Genomic DNA, 9,704 nt, shown 5'->3' on the forward strand with positions numbered 1-9,704 from the left:
GTCTTATTTAATGATTAGGTCAAGAATTTGTAGATTAATTGATAACTCAAAAATTTCATAGAAGATAGGTGTTTGAGATAGATTTGTACAGTTTGGTAGTCATTTTTTACTTTATAATTAAATGTAATTTCAGTTTAATACATTTAACAAATATTTAATGAATTCCCTTTATATTATTGCCATTTGAAGTGTTAGAAATATCATGATAACACAGAGTGACATAGTCTCTTAGGATGGTCATATTCTAGTGGAAAGAATGGAAACAGACAGTAGTGGAAAGAAATAGTAAATAAGCAAGTAAACAGAAAAACTATTGAAATATTAAGAAGAAAGTAAGTAAGATGGAACATCTGGGAGAAAAGGCAATTTAGGCTACCCCAGGAAGGATGATCAAGGTAGACTTCTCTCTGAGAGGGTGACATTTGATATAGGAAATGAAGAAAGAAAAGAGAACAATGATTAAGGAAACTTGAGAAAAAAGAGTATCTTAAAAAAAAGGAACAGAGGGTAAATTATAAAAGTGAATATTTTATTTCTAGTGAGTACCTATTGCCATTTTCCCTATAATCTTCTAAGAAATTCTCTAAAGCCTATATACGCACCACCATAATCAGAGATATGCCTAAGATATTCTCTAAAGCCTATATACTCACCACTATCAAGGATTTTTGAAAAATACAGAGAGATTCATGTGCTTTTGCATATAAGAAAATCTAAGAAATTTGGCAGGACAAAAACCTGATTATTCCTTTAACCATTATACTCATAAATATTTTTGGTAATTATTACATTGTCAATATTCATGAAACTGGAAAAAAATCTGCTATAAGTAAATCATCATCATCATCATCATCATCATCATCATCATCATCATCATCATCATCTTTATTCCAGGAATTTAGAAGTGCATATTTATGGTGGATTTAAGATAAGGGTGGATTTCAACAAAAGAGTATATAAAGTCCATCTTTATAAAGTCATTCAAGTGTCATTACTCCACCAAGACATGAAGATTTTCTCTCCAAAAGGTTTAACAGATATTTTCCTACCAGTTAAGTCCTAGTTCATTTACTTCTCTCTTTTTTCCTAAAGTCCTTTAATAACCTCCTAAATGGAACCCTTACTCCCTTCTCAAATGTATCACCTACAACTTTCTAGGCTTAACTCTTTAAAAAAGTCATTCTGACTATTCTGACACACACACGTGTGTGTGTGTGTGTGTGTGTGTGTGTATAATTTTCTTTCTTTAAATCACTTGTGATTCATAGTAAATCTCAACTTCTTAACATTTTACAAAACGGCCTGCATGAACTTGTGGGATATACCTCTTCCCCACCACCCTTCCTCACTACAGGAGCCCTAGACACATATCACTTTTATATAAATTTATATACATTTATATTTGTATATAAATGCCTCTGCTTCTATTTGCCTCTGGTATTCTCTTATCTGCCAGGAAATCACTTCACTATCACTGTCCCCACCTCATTGCCTTGATGTAGCTAATGCCTACTCATCTATCATCACCATCGTCTTAATCATCGTCCTCATCATCGTCGTCATCACCATCAATAACACATACCTTAGTCATGTGAAAGTTCTAAAGATGGAGTGAAGGGAGAGAGTCAATGAAAAAATAGGCTCTAGATTCATATTTTCTTTTGTTCAAATCACAAAGCTATGTTACATAAATTGCCTTAGTCTCTCTTCTAAATTTAATGCCAGACTATCTCTTATAGCAAAACATAGATGGATAATATCCTTGTTCTTTTTTTTAATTTGAAGAAAAAATTTTAGAGTGACTTTAGTTTTATATCAAAATTGAGAGTGAATTACAAAGATTTCCCATATTTACCCTGTCTTCACACATGAATGGCCTCCCCCATTATCATCATTCCCCACCAGAGTGGTATATTTGTTACAACGGATAAACCTTCAATGATACATCACAATTACCCAATTTTTATCTTAGGCTACCCTTAGGGTAATAGCCATAGTTCACCTTAGGGTTCACTCCGTATTGTATGTCCTTTGGGTTCAGACAACCAGTCTAATGACATGTACTCATCATTATGGTATTATACCATGTATATTCATTGCATTAAGAATCCTCTGTGCTCCACTTTTCATCCTCCTCCCAAATCCCAACTGCTGAGAAACATCTTTTGCTATTCACACAGGTTTTTGTTTCTGTTTTGCCTTTTGCAGAAGTCATATACTTGGAATCATTCAGTATATAGCCTTTTCAAATTGGCTTTTTTCACTTAGTAACATGCATTTAAGGTTTCTTCTTTATTTTCATTGCTTGATATCTTATTTCTTTTTAGCACTGAATAATAGTTCATCGTCTGGAAGTATCATCGTTCATCCATTTATCTACTAAAGGACATCTTGGTTGCTTCCAAGCTTTGACAATTATGAGTAGAGCTGCCAATAATATCTGCTTGTAGGTTTTTGTATGAATACAAGTTTTCAGCCCCTTTGAGGAAATCCAAGGAGGATAATTGCAGGGTCATATGGTAAGAGTATATTTAGTTTTATAGCAAAGTGCAAAAGAGTCCTCCAAAGTGGCAATACCATTTTCTATCCACAACAGCAATGAAAGAGAATTCCTGTTGCTTCACATCCTTGCCAGCAGGTGGTTCCAAATTTTGGCCATTTTAACAGGTGCATAGTGAGATTTCATTGTTATTTTAATTTGCATTTCCCTGATGACTATCATGTGAAGTATCTTTTCATGTACTTATTTGCCATTTGAATATCTTCTTTAGTAACTCTATTTCTTCAATTTAAAAAAATTTTTAACATTTATTTATTTTTGAGAGAGACAGAACGTGAGTTGGGGTGGGGGCAGAAAGAGAAGGAGACACAGAATCTGAAGGAGGCTCCAGGTTCTGGGCCATCAGAACAGAGTTCCACATGAAGCTCGAACCTAGGAACCATGAGATAGTGACCTGAGCCAAAGCCGGACGCTTAATTAACTGAGCCGCCCAGATGCCCCACTATTTCTTGATTTTTAACATGGGACTAGGCATACTTCCTATTTTTAGGTGTGTTGAATGAATTATATAAATTAACCATGTAACAAGCTTAGAAGGGTGCTTGGCCCATTTAAGTAGTTACTATTTTTTCAACAAAGTCCTTCATATGATTTATCATTTTGATCCCTACGACAGACATGTGATCTTATCAACCTTTGAAGAAGAGGAAACTGAGGTTTAGTATTTTGGAGAAAGTATTATAGGGACTAAATGTTAGAACTGGTTATGAATTCACATCTATCTGATGTCAAAACCTATACTTTTGGGCTGCCTGGCAGCTAAGTCAGTTAAGCATCTGACTTTGTCTCAGGTCATGATCTCAGTTTTTGGTTTGAGCCCTGCATCAAACTCTGCGCTGACAGCTCAGAGCCTGGAGCCTGCTTCAGATTCTGAGTTTCCCTTTCTCTCTGCGTCTCCCCTGCTCATGCTCATGCTCATGCTCATGCTCTGTCTGTCTCTCTCTCTCTCAAAAACAAACATTATAAAACAATACCAACAAAATACTTATACCTTTTATTGCAATGGTGTTGTATGTGGTGACAAGTGGTAGGTGCATTTGTGGTGAGCACAGCATAATGTGTAGAGTTGTTGAATCACTATGATGTATACATAAAACTAATGTTAACACTGTGTATCAACTCTACTTCAATTGAAAAACTACCAAACAAAAACCCCTCCAAAACCTGTACTTGTAATATCTCCATTATCCCTCTAACATTTGGCTTTGGGATACTGTTTCCAGAAAACACTTTCTAATGTGTCATATTCTTGAATTCTGAAATCTTTGTCCATAACCCTATTATTGGACTGCATCATTAGAAACTGAACTGTAATTATATGATTATGAACTAGCTTTTTGACTGACATTTGGAGTCTTGAGAGTAAGAGAAACATGTATTTCCTGTCTATCTTCTCCTAGCACATAATAGAGTGACTTTCATGTACTAAGTCATCCATATTTTATGTATTTTTAAAAGTTTATTTATTTTGAGATACAGAGTACAAGTAGGGGAGGGGGAGAGAGAGGGAGAGAGAGAATTCCAAATATTCTCCTCATTGTTAGCACAGAGCATGATGCCGAAGCAGGGTTCAAACTCACAAACCAGGAGATGATGACTGGAGCCGAAATCAAGAGCCATATGCTTAACCAACTGAGCCACCAGGCGGTGCTATTTTTGGAATTAATAAATAAGTGAGTAGTTGGATGAAGTTACCAGAAATTAGTCTTCAGGATAAGTAATGAGTTTACTGTGTGTGTGTGTGTGTGTGTGTGTGTGTGTGTGTGTGTGAGGGTGGGGCATTGATTATGAAATTTTAGTTATTATAGAAAATATTTTCTCACCAGTTAGTATTTAACTTCATTACAACTACAAAGAAATTACCCAGAGGTGCACCTTAGATAACTATTTTCCATTATAGCAAGTGATAATTTCCTGAAAAAGTTTACATTTTTTAAAAGACTAATTAAGCCTTTTTTATTTTTACCTATTTCAACTGATCCAAATAAATAAGCTTTTATAACCTCGAAAAAACTGTAAACGTTAATAAGTATAATAGGGAGAAATGGAAAAGGAAACCTTAATTCAATAATGGAAATCCTAATGATTTTGTAAATAAGAAACAATTTTCAGCATGGTTCCTCCAATTAGCTTAGTACTTCCTATGAATGGAGATGCTCCAAAAACACAAGTTATACATCATAAGCTTGGTTGCACTGTACTTTTGCCTGTGGACACTATTACTATCGTGGGTTGCCTTCCTCACTATGCCCACAGCGCTCACTCCCACACCAAGTGCACATTGTCGATTATGAACTTCCTACATTACATCTGGTGTGAAAATGAAGTGGAAGTAATTCTAAGTTAGTTCACTTCCCTTAATTCTGGTCTTCGTACTATAGCAAGGAAGGCATAATTTCCCATGCTGGTCAGTTACAGATGAATTTGTGCTGTTTAATTAATACCACCATTCAAAAATACCATAGAATAATGCAAGTCCACAGAAATATCACATTAATTCATTTACTAAAAAGGTAAAACATCTTTTCTAATCAATATTTCATGTGAGGTGAGGAATATTTGGCATAGATAGAACACCCTAAGTGAGCTGTCAGGGGCCTGAGATAAATCTGAGACTTGCCTAATTAGCGTAAATAAGTTATGGCCTGTGTCTGATTTTCTTCAGATATTCTTCCCATGCTAATGACATTATGATATTAATCAGAACAAAGATATTGGAGACCTGTTGCCTAACCCAATATAAAAATAATTTTAGCTTAATGTACAAGAAATGTATTATTTACATTATTATAGATAATACAAAGACACAAGAATGAGTCAATTTTACTGACAAATACATTATGATTTTTCATTGAGCAAATCAATATACCAGTTATAACACTCCATTTATCTTTGTACCTCATGCAAATTGTCACTAAAAATGTGCACTAAAATGTTTAAAACGTTTATATAGACAAAAGCTGGAAGTAGCAAAAATATCTCCCAATAATAGATAGTTGCATAGTACACCATAATGGGAATTAATGATGGAGCATTAACACAGCAACGTAGATCCATCTCAAAAGGTAAAAAGAAAATGAAGGCACAATGATCAAAAACTGCATAATTCCATTCATAAACGTTTTTAAAGTAGGCAAACTTAACCTTTAGAGCTAGAAGTAAGCACAGTGTCTACCTGTCATTGGGTAGTGACTTAATATAGTAGGTGGCATTATGGATCATTGGAATGGTGTCTTCCTTGACCTGAATGCTGGTTACACGGGTATGTTCACTTTGCAAATGTTTATACAATTGTCCATTTCTGATTTCTAAATTTCTAAGCATATATTCTATACCTTAGAATGTATTCAGTGGGGCACCTGGATGGTTCAGTAGGCTGAGTGCTCGACTTTGGCTCAGGTCATGATCTCAACGGTTCATGGGTTTGAGCCCCAGGTCAGGCTCGGTGCTGAGAGCTCAGAGCCTGGAGCCTGCTTCGGGTTCTTTGTTGCCCTCTCTCTCTGCTCCTCCCCCTGCTCACATTCTGTCTGTCTCTCTCTCAAAAATAAACATTAAAAAAATTAAATGTATTCCAAAACATTAACTAACACTAAGTGGAAGCTTTTAAAATTTTAATAATGTTATCAAGATACAGAAAATTACAAGAGAAGTAATGCACATTTATCTAATCATTAAACTCCTACATCTTTTGCCTTTTAGAAACTTGTAGTTTGTTTAAAAAACAAAGAAAATAACACTAACAAAAGTAATGCTAATTCAACACTATTATTTAGACCAGAAAGATCACTTATTATTAATATAAGATATAATTATCTGATTGTACATATTGAATAAAATGGTTAGAAATTAAGAACTATCAGTAAGTATTCTGTTTCACTGATTCTGACTATGAAAAAATTATTTGTTTTTTGCAGTTTGTTAAAAAAACAAAGAAAATAACACTAACAAAAGTAATGCTAATTCAAACTATTATTTAGACCAGAAAGACCACTTATTATTAATATAAAATATAAGTATCTGATTGTACATATTGAATAAAATGTTTAGAAATTATGAACTATCTTTAAGTATTTTGTTTCACTGATTCTGAGAAAAAAATTAAAATTATTTGTTTTTGGATAAATGTGTGTTGAACAACAGAGGTTGTTTTTCTCATGTTCCAATTAACAGACATGGCAGAATAAGTTGACCTAATTTTGATTAGAAAACAAATATTTTCATAATGCATTGATATTAATATTTTGTGAATTTGTATATTATCTTTAATTCATTACTAATAACTTGACTGACTTTTCTTTTCTTGATATGATGCATGTGTTATAATTTAATGAGTAGTATTTTTATAAAGTATAATTTTTTATTTAAAGAATTTTTTTAATGTTTTATTTATTTGTGAGAGAGAGAGAGAGAGACAGCATGAGCAGGGGAGGGTCAGAGAGAGAGGGAGACACAGAATCTGAAGACAGGCTCCAGGCTCTGAGTTAGCTCTCAGCACAGAGCCCAACACGGGGCTCGAACCCACATGGCGTGAGGTGGTTAGACAATCAACCGACTGAGCCACCCAGGCGCCCCATAATTTTTGAAAAGTTATATTGGGTTTACTTTGCAAGGTTTCTGTAAGAATTCTTAAATTTTATTGAAATAATCCATTCTTGGGTGTTTTATAGGCTTTTGATAAAATTTATTTTACATGTGAAACCTGACTTCAATAAGAAATACTCAGACTAATACCTCTATGCTCTGGTAGAATGAAGAGAGTGCATATAAAATACACACACATATATGCAAATATTTTATACACACATATCTTTGTATTATGTATACAACATAAACACTGATAAACCACGAAAGAATAGTATCAGGATAGTATCATCAAAAGTGTGATGTTTGTGGTTCAAATCCCACAATGCTCCCAATCTCCAAATACCTATCTGTACAGGAATCTGTGGAGAGAGTGCAGTCTCAAAATATTACTCTTCATTTTAATTATGTATTCAGTTGGGTTAATATTGGCTAAAAGCTTTTTTCAATTGTGTAGTTTTCATTATTTCAAAAAGAATTCCTTCATTTAATTAGCTGTAATAAACAGTGTATTTTCAGGTTTCCTCTTTCTATCTTGATTCCACCATCTTATTTTCAATATGACCTATTATTCAAAATATATGGACTAGTAATAAATCATTTATCAAAATTCAGTTAAGGATGAGAATCATGAAAAATATAGAGGGAATTCAAATATTTTAACTGAAAACATTTATATGTGCATTTATTCAACAAAATGGCAGCATTTTATGTATATGGGGGACTCTTCCTGGTAATATTAATGCTGACTGAAGTTCTGACTCATCCTTCCAGCATAAACCACCCATAACTCATCATCTACAGTTTCCAATTCAGGGTTCTTTAAAGTGCTGTGTGTGTGCATTTATAAACTTTCATAGTTGTATAGCCAACTAGTTTGATTTTATACTCAGTGCCATGACTTGATTTCCAAAAGACTCAGTATTTTTTATGGAAACATTTATTCTCATCTTTTTATGCGGTTCATGTAATATTTAATTAAGTTATATAATTGCAATAACAAGAACAGCAGGTATTAACCAGTTTGGGAACAAATGTGACTAACTCTCCATAAACATACAGCTCAACTGTTGAGTGCAAAGGACAGCACCACATTGGACAGTGGCTTCTGAGCCACTGAGAACAGTGTGCCAGGAGCATCATTCCATATGCTTTGCAGAAGAAATGGAGTGGATTGCTTGATTCAGTGAATTAGTTAAATTGAGGTTGGTTAGGACAGGTTTCAACAGGTCATGACTCTCATTTTACTAAAATAAGATCATACATAATATTATTTTTGGTCAAAAACTATGATTGTTTTCCATAACATATATATCAAAGTCCTAAAAAGATAGCTAGGCCCCTGTAAAGTCTGGCAAACGTTGGTGTACTAAGTGACCATGAAAAATTTAGATTCACTGTGAAATCCAAAGTCATTACCACCCAAGGGGCAAATTATCTGAGGATTTGGTTGATGTGATTTTCATACTCAATAGCATGAACACCATGGTGATGCCAGAACAGTTCTAAGTAGGCAACACGATCAGGTCAACATGATCTGGCACATGCACTTCTTATGAAAGAAACCTCTGCTACCCTGCTTGCTCTGCCCTTTATCCTTCTGCAGATAATAATTTAGAAGAAATATACCCACAAACACAGAGAGTTAATATTAAAGCGAAAACATTACCTTAGTCACTACTGCCTGATAATTTAAAAGACTACCAAAACAAAGAAACAACACAATACAAAACACTCTTTACAATATCTGCATCCTGAAGATCTAGTTTGCCTGAAATCAGAGGGATAAAACTAAGTGATGGCACTGGTGCATTAGATGGTCCAGAAATACAATCTTATTAGACTTTAGATATTATGCCCAGTTGAAGCAGAGAAGCAAAACACCATTATTCCTTTCATCCTGCAGTAAATTCAAAGGCACTTCTCTGTCACCAATTAGAAAGCAACTACTTGAGACAAGAAATTCTGTCCTTTCCCTTGTGTTTCCAATATCTAGTTTTATGTATAATGGATGCTGTACTTTAGAATAAGCAAATAAATTCATGCATATTTTTAAAGCAATTCCTGTAGGCAGAGACTAGAGAAGACTACTCAAAAGCTAGAAGATTTGATACCTAAAGATGAAATAAAACACAACTGTCTACAGATAAATAATTGGCAATAGTATTATAATATTCAAGGACTATCAAAATAAGAAAATTTTATAAAAAGCTTCATTGCAGAATTGAAAATATTAAAATTATAATACTACTTAAAATATTCATATAGGAAAGTGGCATTAGATATTCATGGTTTCAGCTCTTATGCCATTATGAATCAAAAGTATTTAAAAAAATAAGTGAAACTACAAAATCAATTAAATGTTTTAATTTAATTTATATAATTACTAAAATCATAATTCCAATGAAGTTATTATTTAAAGAATTTAATAAAACCAATTGGTTTTAATAAAACAAATTTGCTTAATAAAAACCATTCAAGACATTAATTTAATTCAACATTAATTAATGTAGTCATTGTTTTGCTATAATTAAATCACAAATAGCTAGCTGCATATCACATA

Source organism: Suricata suricatta, chromosome 14 (assembly GCF_006229205.1).
Source record: "Suricata suricatta isolate VVHF042 chromosome 14, meerkat_22Aug2017_6uvM2_HiC, whole genome shotgun sequence".
NCBI classification, from domain to species: domain Eukaryota; kingdom Metazoa; phylum Chordata; class Mammalia; order Carnivora; family Herpestidae; genus Suricata; species Suricata suricatta.